The sequence below is a fragment of the Melanaphis sacchari genome, unplaced genomic scaffold (assembly GCF_002803265.2).
Source record: "Melanaphis sacchari strain LSU unplaced genomic scaffold, SCAv2.0 Contig10_pilon_pilon, whole genome shotgun sequence".
Lineage (NCBI taxonomy): Eukaryota > Metazoa > Arthropoda > Insecta > Hemiptera > Aphididae > Melanaphis > Melanaphis sacchari.
Window position 1 is genome coordinate 1764139 of NW_020270420.1, and position 18911 is coordinate 1783049.

The window sequence follows — 18911 nt, forward strand, 5'->3', positions numbered from 1 at the left end:
TAAATAGTTAATAAATATAAATAAATTAAAATATACTTGCTTTTTTTCTTTTTCATTTAAATAATATTATAACAAAAAAAAAATAAATAAATATTATTGTTATCAAAGTGCTTAATATTATTATTGACTTTTAATAATTTATGGTAAATTTTATTATTGGATGTTTTTTATAAGGTCCAGAAAAATATTTTGTATAGGAGCCCAAAATTTGATTATAGAGACCTGCCTATGTTTGTATTACTTTGTTGTTGTATAATGTCTTGTACCGTTGTCAAAATTAATTCACAGGTAAACATGAAAAGCGTAAACATTATTTACGAGTAGAACACTTTTACGCCATCTACACATAAAAATAATATAGTAGATAAAAATAACACACAAATAAAATTGGAATGAAAATGCAGAAATAAAAAATATAATTTGTAGGCAAACTAAATTATTTCTGTTTTATGCCATCATAATAAACTGAGGGTAAGAATAAATACGTCTATTTGTTACAAAAACAGACATCTATTTTGGTTTAATTTAATAAGTAAATGTTCACGTATTTGTTTAAGGTAGCCAGTGCAAACTTTTAAATGTTAATCACAAAATAGACAATTCAAACTTTTTGTGAAAATATAGTACTTATAATAATATTGGTAGAGTTTAATGATATTACACTAGTTCATTATAGGTCGTGTTAAGTTACGGTAGGTACAAATGATTTCGCGGGTACTAGACAATAAATACGTCATATATATGTATAATATTCTTAGTAGTATATATATTAAAATATTTTGTTCGTTAATTTATTACGTGTATATATTTTTCTATAAATTAAAAACAAAATAAGTATAAAATAATGTAGTATATAAAATTATATAAAAAATAAAACAACATAATATTGTCTTATATTTATTACTATCGCATATTACTTTAAAATTACACATAATATATTCTGGTATTTTAGTAAATTTTGGTTAAATAATTGGAAATATAATATTTTTTTGAAATTATTTGTGTTATTATTGCTTATTTTTTGAGTTTAGCAAATACAAGTTTATCAAATCATAATGATAATGGTAATGAACGTTCAATTTATATAAATATCAAAAGATTATATTACTGATAAGTACTATTAATTAAATACATTAAAAATTAATTATTACAAAATAATGTAATAATAAATTAACATCTTATCTCCTGGAGTCAATGATTTATTAGTGAATTCAAATTTAATACATCTGTTACTATGACCTACTTAATGATGAAGAGCACTTGATTTCTATGCACAGCATAGGGGTAACTTATTTTTCCCCGATTTTTTCTGTTTAAAATCGAAAAAAAAATGTTTTCAGTATTATAAAAATATTATTAATTCACCACAATCCGAAAATAAAATCTATATCAGCCATTTATTAGAAACAATTTTAATTAATTATGAATTTGGCTATATACAACTCAGAAGTACTGATTTTCCACCATTTTTAATCTCAAACTATACTCTGAAAGTCATATTATGGCATTATCAAAATGCTTCGCACATACCAACTACGATATATTTTCTAGTTATTTAAAAACACGTGTACACAGAATGTTCAAAATTTTAATAACAATAATAGTCCAATAAATAAAACAAATTTTCATACTAAATCAATCATAATATGTATAAAATGTCAAAAAAATCATCAACACTTTAACCTTCATCAATACCCTATTTCTTATAAATAATTTTGATCTAATTTTTAAAACATTAAAATAAATACTCAATAAAAGCTATTTGAATTACCCCCAATAGTTGTGATATTTGTCACACAAAAATAAAAAATGAATTATTATTTTTCCGGAGAGAATTAGTTAGAAGTCAAAGTTATAATTGTACAAAAAAATATTACGACCACCTATTTGAATATGTATCAAATGTGGTGTAATCATCATTCAACTGTAATATGAGTAAAATTCCAACTCAACCAATTGAGAGCATTGCAATTATTGACGAATGCCTTAAATATAAAATACTTCAGATAATAGATATTTCTAAAAAAACCAAATTTAATACTAAACCAGTAATTCATTTTCTAAAACACCGTTGAAAAAACATGCTTAATATTTGTCAAAAATGATGCTTAACAAAAATTAGTCTCCTTCTTATACGATCTAAAATCTTTTATTAATCCATTAGTCCATTCATTTATTTTCAACTACAGTTATTAATGAGATAATCCTTAAAAATGACTAGTAATAAAATATGTAATCTTTCCTATCCTTTTGCACATTTATTATAAAAAAAAAAAAACATTCACTGCACTCAGATATCTAGAAAATTTATTTTAATATTATGGATATTTTCTCTTAATATATAAACCTTGTGTCATTTATTATTTTCTTATAAATATTAAATAAAAATAATTAAATAAAAAATATGTAATAGCCCTTTCCAAATCTATATTAATATATTAACTATAGCCAATAATAATGTCGCAAATATGTATTTATTTTCGATTAAACTATCCTCGGTGATTAAAGTATTTCTGCGACGTTATCCACTTCAGTTTATGCAGGTATATGTAATATGTATAGAAAACATTTAATCGAAATTCAGTTTCTCAGTCACGCACAGACTTCATGCAGTTTTTATCAAATTGTTTTATATTTAGTAATTTTATGGGTTAAATTGGAAATCATACAAAATAAACATTTTTATTTATTCAAATACTTTAAGTCTACTAGGAAAAGGAGAATAATACAGTTAATATTATATTAAACAAATTATATATATATATTTATACATAATACATAAAATACCAATAATTAATTAAGACATATTATAAAACATTTTAAGTTCAATACTTTAATTTTAACTTATTTAACTTGCATGATATATTAAATGAGGTAATCAATAATTAATTTTGATTGTCTATAAGACTATTTAAAAGGTTATATACTTATACATAAAAAATGCATTAATAAAATTACGTCTAGATCTTAATGGAATCGTATTAAACTGACACTCTACTTCTATAATAAGGTGGTCGGCTAAATTAAAATTATATCCTATAATACAAAAAAAAGTCATATTTTTTTAAATTTATTTATTACTTCTAGTTGACTAAGATTTTATATTAATGATTCAAATTTGAATACAGAACGAATCAATATACAGTGTAATATTTTTTAAGTAAATTAAGCTATTAAATTCTTTACAAATTAATTTGATAAACTTTTAATTTATATAGGTTTTTACACGGATGGTGTCTACATATATATTAAATAAGAATAATTACGTTCTCGTAGTTTTTTATATATAAAAAGTTTTAGATCATCATAAAATAATATTTATTTACAATGACCAAAAAAAATTATCAAAGTTATTTATACAAAGTATATTTATAGAACAGAATAAGAATCGATGACCACTTTGGGAAACTCCAAAAGTAACCACAATGAAATTAAAAACACTATTATTTATTTTAACTAGTTGTATATATTTTAGCTATTTTATGTAAGATATTAACCATTCTATTAATTTTCCATTTAAATCAAAATATATGTTCAACTGAATCAAATACTTTTCTTTTATTGATATACACTATACATATATACTTGGTTACCTATAAAAACACTGTCTACCAAAAATTAATAATATAATACTAAATTCGTATCGATTGATTTATTTTTACAAAAATTATGTTATTCGTTGGACAATTAACTATTAAACATTTTTGTACACTTTTATACTTCATAAAACTATCTTGTGAGTTGTGTCAATTATATTAACAAACCATTTTCAACAACAATTGACTTAAACAATCATTTCGAATTCATGACTTGAAGATACGGAAGGCTTTGAAGTAGGCACGTAACAAATCAAACAATATAAAAATTGGACAGGCAAACGAATAATAGCGATTCTTTGACGAAAAAAAAAATGAATCAAGATCTTAAATTAAGTCATTTCCTATTTGACTAATCCAATCAAAGATTTCTCGTTAATAAAAAATAAAGCAAATATATTAAAACATTACTATTAGAAAATAGATTATTATTATGGGATGACCTGATAATGATAACGAATATGCTGAAAAAAATATTTTATAATATATCCGTACATAGTTTTATATTATTACCTTGGCATAAACCGAAAAATTTAAAGTAGCTTATTAATAAACTAGTTGAGTCTGAATGATTACTAGACTATGATTATCACTTGAGATAAATATATTCAGTAAATTTTAATAATCTAATAATATTAATCTAGTATTGCTACCAATAATGAATTGAAAATAGTCAGTAGCAAATACATGCTTGGTAATGACTGGTAAATGAGCACAGATATATACAATATCTCGAGATAAAAAGTTTATTAATCTCGTTAATTTTTACTCAAACAAATATAATATGTTTAATAAAGTCAATAAGTGAAATTATATACGATATTGTATATCGATATTGTATTTTGTTTCAACAAAAATAACTATACCACCACGTCTTTTACAAAAAATTGTTTTCGAGTTTCTATCAAGATGATAAATATATTAATTGTGGAGATCCAGATCACAATACTTCATCTCATTGTGTAACCAAATTTTTGTAAGAGACAAATAATCATTATTCAACTCTATTTTATTAAAACGTAGTGTCTTCAATTTTTTTATAAGTCCTCAAACATTTCGATAATAAGTTATAACTATTAAAAACTTTATTAGATATTTTTTTTACATTATTATTACTTTTATGGAACAATGACTTATATTAAGACTATTGGTATTTACGTTATCTAAGTCATAGTTTTTATTATTATTTTTTTTAATAGATTTATGTCATTTTTTGCCATAATTTGTTTTTTTTTTTTTATTTAATTTACTATTCTAAATAATAATAATAAAAAAAAAAAAATGTTTATAAATATGAACATAAATATATTATAATTTAATGCACCAGTTATACATTACTGGTTTAGTTTTTCATGTAGATGTTTAATGAATTTCTGTTGATTGTAAGTAAAGTCGGTTGATTTATCTATTTCATCATTGTGTGAAATTTTGAATGTATATTTGAATATTAAAAAAATACCACAAACATTTTCAAATTAGTAGAAGCTTTACGGCTGATCTTGTCTTACCAATAATACGTTTGCAATTAATTATGTTTAATTACTAACCAAGATCAGGAATCACGATTTTGACAATACTCGTTAAAGATTCTACAGTTTCGTTCAGAAATTCAATATGGTTCAAAACTATAACATTTTTGCTTCCAATAGTTTGATCTGTACTTTTTTTTTTCAAAAAAACTATTTTCCAACGCAGTTTAGTTCTTTAAATTATTGTTAGATTCGAATACAAATATTTGTTTCGTGAAGGTTTTTAATTTTATTTTCAGTGTAATATTTTCATTTCTAGGATAGTTCATATTTTCTAACGTACCTACTCTTCACTGAAATATTGAGAATATAAAACTGATTATCATTAGGTACTAATAACCATTCAACTTGACATTGATTGATTAATATTTATCATTCTTAGATGTTTACATCTAAATCATAACATCATTATAAGTACTTTACTCAATAATATAATACGTCTAATGAATATTATTTTTGTTTTCATTTAACTTTTTGGATTTGAAATAAATTATTTTTTTTCTATTTACAAACAAATCAGCCTTAAATGTCAATGTATTTACTTGATATTATACACTATGATACCTATAATATTCTAGGTATGCGTATAAGCTAAAGACTGACTTCAACTAAAAATTAAATTAATATATGATAAAGTATTCTTGTAATTAATTCATAAATTCATTAATCATATCGTCAATTACAATAAATAATAACTAATAAGCATGTGTTACGTTCTTATATATCTTAAAATAATATCCAGCCATAGTTTTGAAACGCTTACAATTCTTCATGAAAAACATTAAGTGTTTATTTTAAATTTTAATATTTAACACTATCTTTATTTAAAAATAATATAAACATTTTTGATAATTCATTTTTTAATTAATACGAGTACAATTTATGAATGCAGTTATATGAAAAAGGTGAAATATTTTAAAATAATATAATTATTATTGAAATATTTGTTTTTTAAAAAAAATTGAATGATTATGTTAAAATTCAAAAACATTTATATTATTTTTAATAAACAGCGTTATTCACTATAAATATAATCACACATGTATATGTATAAATTTTATAGTAGTATAGATAAAATAATATAATATGTATATATTATACTATAATATTATAAGAAAAAGGTATACTTTCTTTTCACTTACCTATGCACTTCAACAAAGTGGTTCACTTCATACGAAACGCAAACATAATTTGGGTAAACAATTCAAAAAATAAGAAATTAACTACATCAGTGTCTCTAAATGATCATGAATGTATCTAAGTATATGGTGCTGTGTGAGTGTGAGAGAGTATGTGTATATAGTTAAGTGAAACCTAATCGGTCAGATGCACGAAGAATATCTAGAGAAATCTTGTATATATTATAACATATGACGGAGTAATATTATTTTTTCCATCCCATCATTTTTTTATTAGATTTTTTTTCTTCAATACGTAATAAGTGTAATATTGCATTTTAACATATACAATCCAAATTATTGAAGTCTAAACTTAAACCACTTATTTTATTTTTATTGTTATTAAAATCAAAAAACAGTGATTTTTATATAAAAAATATGATTTTACTAGTCATAAAGCTTCACAAAAATGTTCGTAATTTATATTTTTGAACTAATGTCCTGGTATTTTTAAAACTATGTTAAAATTTATTTTTTAGTGATTGTTATTATTATTATTATCAAATATTTATTAGTGTCATAAGGATAATTATTTATATTTAAATTATATATTCTCAAAACTATATGGCTCATACCATACTAAAGATATACAAAGTAACAAAAATAATAATGTTAATAACTAACAAATATAATAAACTATCTATATCAGAATTTTTTTTTTCCTAACTAACAAATTCGAACATATTTTTTTAGAAAATTATTAATAATCGTAAATATTATACACTAAAAGCAAAAATGAATACTTATTTGTTTGTAATCATATAATAGTTATTACATTATTAACTGTGAATTATTTTTATTTTAACATGTTAGAGAACGACTTTACTTTCAATAGCGAATACATATTTTCACAATGCCAATCATTTTATGCGTTTTTCGAAATAATGCATTTTAACAAATGCATTATTTAAGTGTTTTAAGTATTATATTCACATGCCTGTAAAAAAGAGGTAACTTTTTACGATTATCATATTATCGTTCTAAAAACATTTTCAATGTTTGACTGATATTTTAATAAAATAAAATATTTATTTTTCTATTAAATTATTAATATTAAGCATGAAAGGTTTCTGAAAACTTTGATATTTAAATATCCAATATTCAACAAAATATAAAATATACAATTGCTCAAAATGTTCAAACGAATTTTTAAAACTACTATTAAATAAATAATACATTTTTAATGAAAAAAAACGTTTATTGTTTATAAGTACATAGGTCTCGGATTTTTACGTAAATGCATATTCTTCTGCATTTGACTTAGAATAACTCTGATTAAATATATTGGCATATGGTAGTACATAGATTCTGCTATTATTTTTTTTTTTTTTTGCATACTCCTGGTTAATTACATGAAATGTGCGTACTTTATTCAAATTAAATAAAATATTTTAATTTTTTTCTCAAAGTTTGTTATATTTGTACATTCCAATATTTTTGGCAAATAAAATTCGACCGAACACAACAAAATAAATCCAGCGATAGACGTACAACGTTAAGTAATAATAGAAAAGTTATTTTAAAGATATAAGAAAATATATGATATACGTAATCTGATTTCTGGAGCATAAGATTAAGCCAACATTATGGTTAACATTTTTATGTTAGCTAGTATAGCTACTGAATGTTTTTTTTTTTTTTTGGTGTAGTGTGTCCACGATTTTCTTTTTTTAACACCAAAATTAAAAAAAAAAAAATGCCAAAAGCAAATAAAGTAAATTATTATGTAATTGAATATCCAGGTATCTTTTGAACAAATTTAGGTGTATTATTTTGTATTTGTATTTTTTTTATTTTCAAAGTACTAGGTGATGCTACAATAAAATCGTAGAAGTTTTCAATTCGTTAATTTAAAAGCGCATTTTGTTACATCTTGTTAGTAAACATTCGATGATAAATATACATTTTTATACTATATACACATTTTAAAAACTGATATTTTAATTGTTTTTTTTTTTTTTTTAACATGGTATATTTTTTAATTTTCTTGAAGTGTTTGTGTTTTTAACACACAATAAAAATGTTTTTGCTTATTTTTGAATTTTTTATTTTACATAAATATGTACATATTTAACAATAATGTTTCCATCAAAATCCGGACCCTATTTATAACCATATATTTTTCATATTATATCATAATTTAAAATATTAACGCAACTTCTTATCTCTTTCTTAGTTCTTACAAGCTTGAAACTGGGAAATTTTCGTACAGTAGAACCAGTTTAATAATTTTATAGGTTAAATCATTATTTGTATTTGTGAATTGATAATTTGCATTATTTATATTTATTTTTAAGCAAGTTATGAAGATTTTTAAATTTTAATATTTCACTTAAATTTATAAGTTATGACTTAGTAAAAATTTAAATGCTTAAAAAACAAGCTCGCAGATAATAATATTCTTAACTTTAATTCTGATAGAAGTAAATTCATTCCAATATTATAACTTAAGTTGGTTCTTTTGAACCCGAATCATTTATGTTGCATTTATATTATATTATAAAACAGAAACAATACAATATATGTGTATGTGGCGTACGAACACTTTTAACTGATGACGATTGCTTACTATAAAAAAAAATCAACTTGTTATTTATTATAACTTAAATCAATGAATTATTATCTAAAATACGCCAATATCTATCATTGTTTTAATTTACTTTTGTATTTATATGATGTTTATTAAATTCACTTATTATATAAAGGTGTTTTAAAAAATATTTAAGTTAATCAACTTTTAATGATATCGTATTTTTCAAATTCAAAATAGTAGCACACCGTTACCACTCTAAAGACTGTATTTATTATTTTTAAATTACGATTTTTTTTTTATAAAAACGTTTTCCCGGAACGTTTTTCTTGTTTTTTTTTTTTTTTTTTTTTTTTAATCCGTAACGAATCATTTATAAAACTTCCATCTCTTCGCTACCTCTTGTCATATAGATTATATAATTTATTCTCTGAAAATAGAAATCGTTTGCTTTAAAACAAAATGCAATGTTTAAATATCGTGACTTTTGAAGTTCGCAATACACAAGTAAGTTAATAAAAATAATAAATTGTTTATGTTTATTCCCAAAAATTCGTTATTATGATATTAAATTTATAAAAACTAAAATTACGTAATAAATACAACCATAATCCTCTAAATGTGCTCAACTGGACATTTTACAAGATAAAATAATCTTGTAACATCAACTGAAATAAACTTAATCTTATATTGTAAAATATTGTTAAGTATATAGCAAATATGTATGTATACTATGTAAAGTATTAAATAGATATAAGTACCTATATTAAAAATTGCTGTCATCAAGTAAAACTTATGTCAAAAAGTTATAACTAACTTATACTGTATATATACTTTTTATTTTATTTATTTATTTTTATTTATGCTTTTAGCGTTTATTTCAGTTTAATGTGTTATTAAAGTTCTATTTAAAAAATCAAGAACAAAGGTATATTGTTCCACCGTAATGGCATTAAAGAAAACAGATTTTATTTATTTTCCATCGTAGTTATTTTTTTTTCATCTGTGTAATATTCTCTAGCAAATTTCTGGAGACAAAAAAAAATTACGATCACATAAATAAAAATTATTTTTACACTGACATTCACATTTTTATAACCCGCCAAGAAAACTTCCACCGCATGCATTATCTCCGGCGTGCCTGACCCGAGTGGCCTAGTCCACATTGTGTAATAAAACAATATATCTATTACAGCGTCCACTACATTTCAAAAAATGCTATTCCTGTTTTTTTTTATGTTGTATTCATTGGAACACTACAGTACGAGTATATGTGGACCCTATTACAATTTACAAATAAATTATAGGAATTCGCGCAATAAAGAGTTAGATATCTGTTTTAGCTAAGTTGGTCTTACATAATACGAAAACAACCATAGTTTAATAACTAATAATTATTTAAAATACCGTAAGAGGTAACTGTAAATTATATATATATATTCATCACAGAAATTAAAAAGTGCGCATTAAGATTAAATTGTTTACATTATCTACAATTTCTAATTCACATAATATTGTATTGCGATTCCTTCCAACGATAATCCATATATAGTACAAGCAATCTGTATTTTTTACAATATTTCGTGGATTAATCAGATTTCAAGATGGTTATAGATTTTGTATATATCTCGGCTTTATATTTTATCCAAACGGATCGAAACCAAACGAAAAAAATCCAAAGTAATAATTCAAATAATCAGTAAAATCTTGATCTGATTTTGTTCACAATTTTAATATTTCAGATGCTTTTATCAATTGCATTGTCAGCTGTCGGATTATGAACAAAGCAAGAATTTTTTTCAAAAAAACGAGGTTCTGGTTGGTCCTCTCTTAAGTCTTTTGAGAGGTATATAAATATTGATCATTGTGTTCAAAAATGTGCTGTATTTAATTGACATAGAACCTGTTACTAATTATTAGCTGTATTATGAAACGAACTCTGTTTATACAAAAATGGTAAAGTTCATATTATCACCTCATTAAAATCCAAAAACATATTTTCACTGAGAAAACATATATATTAAAGTAGAATTATTTTTAATCACGCACAATCATTAAGACATAATATTACAATGCATATTATTGCATCAAATTATTATTTATTATTGTTAGTTTTTTTAATAGAATAATATTTAGTAGTGTTTATTAATAATTTACACTTTATAATGGTCACTGAAGTATTATATATTATAAAATAAATATTATTACAATATTATTTGAGTTATTGATGGGTTAACGAATTAAATATATTTAGTCATGTACAAATATGTTAAATAATACAATAAGATAATGTGCATTTTACAAAGGTGAGTCATAAAAGTATAAAAAAATAAAAATAATCATAATAATAATATATAATTATTATTTTGTTATGTACACTATTACACTTTCCAAATAATGCCCCAACCTCGTATGAATTCTGGAATTAGGAAACTGCCAAACTTGTATGTTGTTTAATGTAAATATTAAATATTAGCATCAATATTATAGAAGTTTAAAATGTATGCGTCCATAGTGGATATTCCATTGAAATTTATTCTGTCAGAATACTACTCACATTCAAACCAAATTTACCTGTTTACATCCTGTTTATCACTAAAATCGCAAATTTGATTTTACTTAAAAAAAAATTCACTATTATGCAAATATTTGTTAGATAAAGTAAATAAACTTAAAGACTATAAAAATAAATTACCAAAGTTAAATTTCAAAAGTGTGCCAGTTAAAATTTGTTTACTTTGATACACATATACATAAACAGTATACACATTAAGATACTTCCATCGAAGCAAGAACATTTTTTAGATATACCTATCTATTCAACTACTTTTAGGTGGGTATACCCATACATTTATTTACCAATACACTACTGAATATCAGTTATATTTAAAAGGTATAATTTACTATACAAATCTTAAATAAACTAATTTAGTATAATTTTCAAATGTTAATAATGCGTTAGAACTCTATAATTTATAAATCATTGTATATAAAATAACCAAAAAGAAATAAGAAGAAATATAAAATAAAATTTAAATACAATTTTCAACGCACTACCCACTACAATAGTAATACTTTATATGATGGTATAATACGAAAATAATTCTAATATAGTCATCAAATCATTGGTTACAATTAATACTAAGCTTGAACACAAATGCTATTAAATAATAATAACCAGGGCTTGAATGTTTATGAAATTGCATATTTTTTTCTATTTATCCAATGTAATGCTAACCTGGATACAATTATAATTCATTTTATACTATATCAAATAATACAACCTATTTTTATTTTACATATTTTTGCATATTTTATGGTTTAGTATTTTATTGCATATTTTGGGATCATAAAAATAAAAATGTATGTTTCAGTACATTTTTTTAAAAAATAATTTTAATTAACGAACAATAAAATTAATTTCACAATTTGTATGCATAAATTTTATAGGTGATACCTTAAGTCTACAATCTACCAAATATTGACGTAAAATATAAATGTTTATTATCAACTTATAGTATTTGTTCGGAATTACAGTATTTTATTGGACAAGATATAAGATAACATCAGTTGATATAGAAAGAAGCTTTTCACATTTCAAAAATTAGACACAGTTACAAATTCAAACAAATTTAGCGCAGTATAACGCTAATAATATTAATACCTAATTAATAAGTAATAATGTAAATTAAAGTAAATAAAACACTATGTAAATTTAAAAAATGTATTTAAAATTGTTTTATAAATAATAATAAATAAAAATAACTAGGTACTACATAATAAAAATGAAATATTTATGTTTTAATTATAATAAAAAATTGTGTGCATATTTTGGCGTTTTTATTGGTTAAAAATGCATATTTTATAATTTTAATGCATATTTTGATTACATATTTCGTAATTTTTTAGTGTATAAATGCATACATATTACAGTAGTTTTAAATTCATAGACATCTGAGCTTTAATAATAACGATTATCAATATTATTAGTTATTATTATATAAAGCATGCGAATTAAAAACGTTGATTAAATGGTCGGACTGAATTGAATAATTATATTTAATACAATACAGAATGTATATGATAATTGTAACATAAATATAAAGATAAATAAAGATATTGTTTGTTCATTTAAATTTTAAACACCCATATATTATTTTTATATTTATTTATTTATTTATTAAACGAAACGTATCATAAATATTTAATATTATTATTTACTGTATAAATCATTCCAGTGAAAGTATAATTTGTAATTTATTATTGACATTTAGCAACTAATTAACCAATTATTAAGAAACTAATTAAATATTATTTTTATTATAATTTAACTAACCTCAAATTATGTAATTATTTATTTATAAAAATAAAATTATCATAATTATTTTTTTTTAAACAGGTCATTCTTAATTTTAATTGAATCATTTGTGCTATTTGATTTTTTGTCTTCAATATTTTAACACAAACTACATTTTTTGAATATTTATTTCCGAAATCACGTACACGTAGACAATAGCGTTTTTTTTTCATTTAACTGTATTGGTCTTCATATTAATAAATAGGTGAAAAACACAGAATTCTGTTACCTTGCATAGTGTTCATATAATATACTATTATATATTACAAAACAATCGGTTTATTTAACATGTAAATAGATACCAATAATATATGAGGATTTGCAGAATTTCACGGATACTCTACACAAATCCAAATTTAAAAAAGTGTTAGAAACTTCACACCATTGTCATTGCTCTAATGTGAATTATTGATCAATTCGCGTTGATACAATAATGCATAATCCTAGTTTTTGTAACACTAATCAAAACTAAACTATTCACGTATCGAATCGACCCAAACGGTGTAAGTAATTTATTTTTTATATCTGTAAATGCGTGAATGTTCAATTTATATATTACAAACGAGTAAATAAGCAGGCGAGACAGAGTAGACATTCAATTACACGTCCACTGAATGCAATAATTGTTATTAGAGCGTGCAATATTAATATTATAATATCAGAGATTCACATTACTGTAGAAAATAATTGGTCTATTAAATCATTATTTTCTACATGAATGATGTTATAATTATATATTTCCTTCCTTATGTTGAAACGTATATAAATACTCGTATATAATTTTACCTTCTGTCAACGCTCACAGTTTTAAAATCCAATTAATTATTTCAACTCATTTTCGTATAAAAAAATTGATTCAATTTATTGAATAACTTTACTACTAATCCAAGACTAAAACCACGCCTACTTTTAGATATATATTTAGAAGCACAAAAAGACCATAACCGGAAATAATAATTTTACTTACTATTAAAGTTGCATATAGTGTATAATATGTTACATAGACTCGTATGATAGATTTATTTTTTAATAATTACTCAATGTAATTAATGGAACATTTTTTAGATCGATTTATAAATCATAAATTTAGTCTTCTGGGATGTTATTTTTTTTGGAAGTCCTCAATTTTATAATATTAGAACTATATATTAAATAACTGTCATCTGTCTATACTTTAAGATTATATTGTATGTATTAACAGGTTTTTTCAATAACGTTATTATGGGTTATCATAATTATATTATTTTTTTTTTTTTTTTTATTGTATGGCGCTTATGTCCGGGAGTAGGCCCGAAGGCCTATAGTTCGGACGCCTATTTTAATTAATTATATTAATTACCTATGTTGTACTTCTGTATAAATATCTTATTTTCTTGGTTATAATTATTTATGAAGAATGAATCTAAACAATTATAGGTTAAACCAATGGTTTTCAACTTGTGTGTCACGACTTCCAGGAGTGTCGTCGGATATTAAAGTAAGACACGACTGATTTGACAATTTATCGTAATCTGCCTTAAACCAAATTATGTATTTAATATAAAAATATTATAGCATATTATTATTAAACTATAGGTAGACCGCCTGTGATGAAAAAAATTCTCAAAATCTATACAAGTGTCAAATGGATTCCAGAGATGTGCATCGTCGACACAATTCATTTCAATATTCCGAAACGGTATCAAAAAAAGTAATGATTTTTTACAGTGTATGTGTGACCTCTCAGCCATTTCCACTCACTCGGTTATGGTTGAAAAACCTCTTTTCATTATTGAACGGCGCGTTGTGTAGGCAATTTAACTACGGCAATCGAAACACGCGAGTCGCGGGTGTTATAACAATAATAATAATCCGAAATAATAATCAATTTTCTTCGATATTGTTGCTCGGCAATGTTCATGTCATGTACGAAAACAATTACCTGATTTTTTTTCATCTCGGCGTTCCAAAGATTATAACAGTGGAACAGTGGCCGTCACAAAATACAAAGTCGATACATCATTGTTGTGGAAATGAACACATCATAACGTATTGCTAGTTATTAAACTGTTGGTAAATGTATTTGAAAGGTTACACGCAATATAGTCAAATCCATTTCGATAACTTATGTTGATATTATATTATATTATTGATAAGTTTTGTCATTCATTTAAAAAACATGGGCATGTAGCTAGTTTCAGATGGTTTCTCTTGGCACGCGGAAAAAATAAAAAAATAAAAATAAAACCATTCACGTATTTCCGTTTTTGGTTCGCACACACGCGCCACACGCAAGCTCGATATGGAGGATCGACTAGGCCTTCAATGGTTAAAGGGTTCTGGGAAAAATCTAGTACGTGTGCTATAGTCACGTACTTGGTACGGTCGGGCAACACGGGACGGCTGAGTGCTTGACATAAAATATGAATAGTATATATATACACGTACACGAGTATATACATATAATAACATATGCATGCAACCCAAGCGAACCAGGGGTGGAAAATAAAATTTAAATAAATATACGTATAGCCATGGTTTATCAATTATTTTCGTTCCGACCGTAAGCTACAATATATGATATAATGTTATGTTTTTTAAATATAGTATGTTCAATTTACTCTGAAGTAGTCCATAGAGTATTGTGTTATACTTATAGTGACATGTATATAGTTCGATTTTTCCGCTATAAAAATACTAGTATAATGTTATTATTGCCTGTGGATTACCCCTCCCCCACCACTATCACCACAATCACCACTACCACCATGTAACCGTTTCAATGCAAAAACGCATTTCTAAGGATGTGTACAACGTTAAGGGCTTTCAGTCGTATGTGATGCTAATATACTATCTAATTCGATAACAATTGTCGGGCAATGCATCGGGCAAGTCGCAATACGAAAATAACGAAAAAATACGATTCCTATGCGTCTACCTCACTATACGCCACAATAATGGCTTTATGCGGCGCAAACGGTACCATATTTAACACGCAACTGAAACTAGTTACACGTAATTATTATGCGTATATTAATCGACAATTTTAAAAAACAAAAATATTCCAACTATACCATGTATAACTCGTCAAACGGCATATTTTTTTTTTTAACTCCAATATAACATCATATTGTACGATGATATAATTTAACAACAAAAGCACATGCGCATAAGCGCCGGCTGAGGTCACGATAAAACGCACATGTACCAAATGCGTAAGTAAGAACGTATGCAACCGCCATACCTAGACATGAACGTATTTAATATGGCATGCTAACTACACCGGCGGACAAATTAGGTTTTAAATGTTGATCCCAGGTGTGTTTGGATCGCTCGAGTATTTACATATTTCGTGTGTACGCACATGTCCCACGCTCGGGTTCTAAATTGTTTTCCGACGCGTTTAATTTCGATGTAAAAAGAAATAATATATAATGCGCTATATACGAGTGTGATACAAAACGAAAAAGGCATCCACTCATTTTATGACGGTCCGTCATCGTCACGAAATGATTTCCCGATGAATTTTTATTTTAATTTTCCTTTTTTTTTTCCTTTTTGGTAACATTGCAATACACAATAGTATAATAAGTCCGTCGAAGGTTGTATTACATGCGATCTAGAACCGCGATTGTGCCCGCACCTGCGTTACGCTCAGGTATATTGCGTAATGATTAATTTAAACGGTATGATAAATAGTAAAATAATAAATTATAATATGTTCATTATTATACGGGTGAATACGCGTACTTTTTAGAGTGTGTATTTTCATACGCGAATAGACGCACTTTGTTTTTTATGGGTTTCTGAATAACAACAACTGCATCGTAAAAATAATAACATTCATACCTATACGTTATATTTGTACGGTATAATACATACCAAATGATAAGCGTCTGTACACTGACCTGGTTGTAGCGATAAGTTTCACGTGCAGAAGTCACACTCGAGTATCGCGAATTTACGATCTACGCACATACACGTCATGCATTGCGTTGTAAATACATATATTATATTATGCACGACGCACGATTCAAACGAAATTCGAGTTTTAGTTTATTTTTTATTATTTTTTAACAGTCGACGCGTCTCCCCTGAACGAACGGTTGATGGTCGTCGTACGCGACAACGTAAATAATATGACACAATAATAATTTACAACACCTACCTATAACGACGTGTGAACTATGACGATAACAACAATAAAATACAATAATCGTTTACACGCGTACGAAACGGCGCGCAATGTGATTCAGACCGTTAATTCGGCGCTACTGAAACGAAATCCTTTCGGAAACGGCTTTCAGTGTAACAGGTAGCGGCGGCGTCAGCAGCGATCCCTCCACCATAATCGCTGAACGTACTTTCCCACCTGGTCGATCATACCCTCCCGCTCGTCGCATCTTCTACATCACTCTTTCCACCCACCGAGCATACCCACAAATTATATTATATACACAATCCCCGACGTCCGACCGTTGCCGAAACTGTGCGACTGACTGTAGCTTGGTAACTTTAACGGTTGAATGGTTGAACACACGTTAAATATAGTGTATAGGTATGCAGCGGTCGGTTGTCGTCAAATACGAGCACGAAAACGACACAAAATACGTGTATATATGATTATTGTTGTTAATAACGTACGTTTTGTGAAAGATCGAGAGGAGAAACAAAGACAAATAATCGTCACGACGCGGTATATTGTATAGATACGATATTACGCCCTGGTATCGGGAATTAAAAAATATCGATTCCCAAACCCATATCATAAATTCGTAATTCGTTTCAACTAATATAAGTAACAACAATTTCGATATTTTTAACTTCAAAACGAAAAAACGTCGCTCTTGTACGAATTGGTATGAACAATATGATAAATATACACTTAAATAACTCAGAAATTTTGTTTTAAATCTAAAAGTAAACATCCGAATAAAAATAAATCTAAAAGCAATGTTTTTTCACTTTAATACAATTAATATAAAAACTTTTTGTTTAATTAAATCAAAATAAATTGTCGACTTTTTTTTAAGCTGGATACTATATAGGAAATAGAAATAATAAATTAAATTTTAAATCAACCAATTTTGCACATGTATAACTACAAGTTTTTATAATTAATATACAGTTAAATATCATTAAATATATTTATTTTTTAAACTTACTAAACTTAGTATTATTATAATTATTTATAATAACTACTATAAAAATAACACAGGCTTTTTATTAGTATCTATAGTACAACTACGTTTCATTTTTGAAATAAAAATAGATAATGGTTTAATAATGATTTTTTTTCTAATCTACTTATACAAAAAAATAAATATAATCTACTCTTTTCCTAAGGTATTTTTATTTTTTTCTAGCTATTGAATCAAAAATAAATTAAGATAACCATAAATATTATACGGATTTGAAATATTATGTTATTACTACAACTGACTTAAATGTTTAAAATTAAAACAAATAATAAATTTTTTTATTTTTAATTATTCAATTAAGTAAAGTAAAAATAATAAACAAAATTATAATTCTTAAAACATCTATTTTGTGACAAATAAATTTAAGTATGTTTAATACTTAAAAATATACAAATATATATATATATATATATATATATATATATATATATATATCATACATACATACATATATATATATATATCATACATATATAATATGTAATTCCCAGTTTGTACATATCAATAATTTATATAGGTACAAACTGAGAATTATAATTTC

General features: G+C 24.7%; 1 protein-coding gene across 1 annotated transcript in view; it reads right to left on the reverse strand.

Annotated features, from left to right (window-relative positions):
* LOC112603607 (GTPase-activating Rap/Ran-GAP domain-like protein 3) overlaps positions 1-17419 on the reverse strand; it is a 357206-nt gene extending 339787 nt beyond the window's left edge. Inside the window, exon 1 of the mRNA XM_025352269.1 lies at positions 17052-17419. The gene's annotated coding sequence lies outside the window, so the exon portion shown is untranslated. The remainder of the gene's footprint in view (positions 1-17051) is intronic.
* Positions 17420-18911: the final 1492 nt, after the last annotated feature.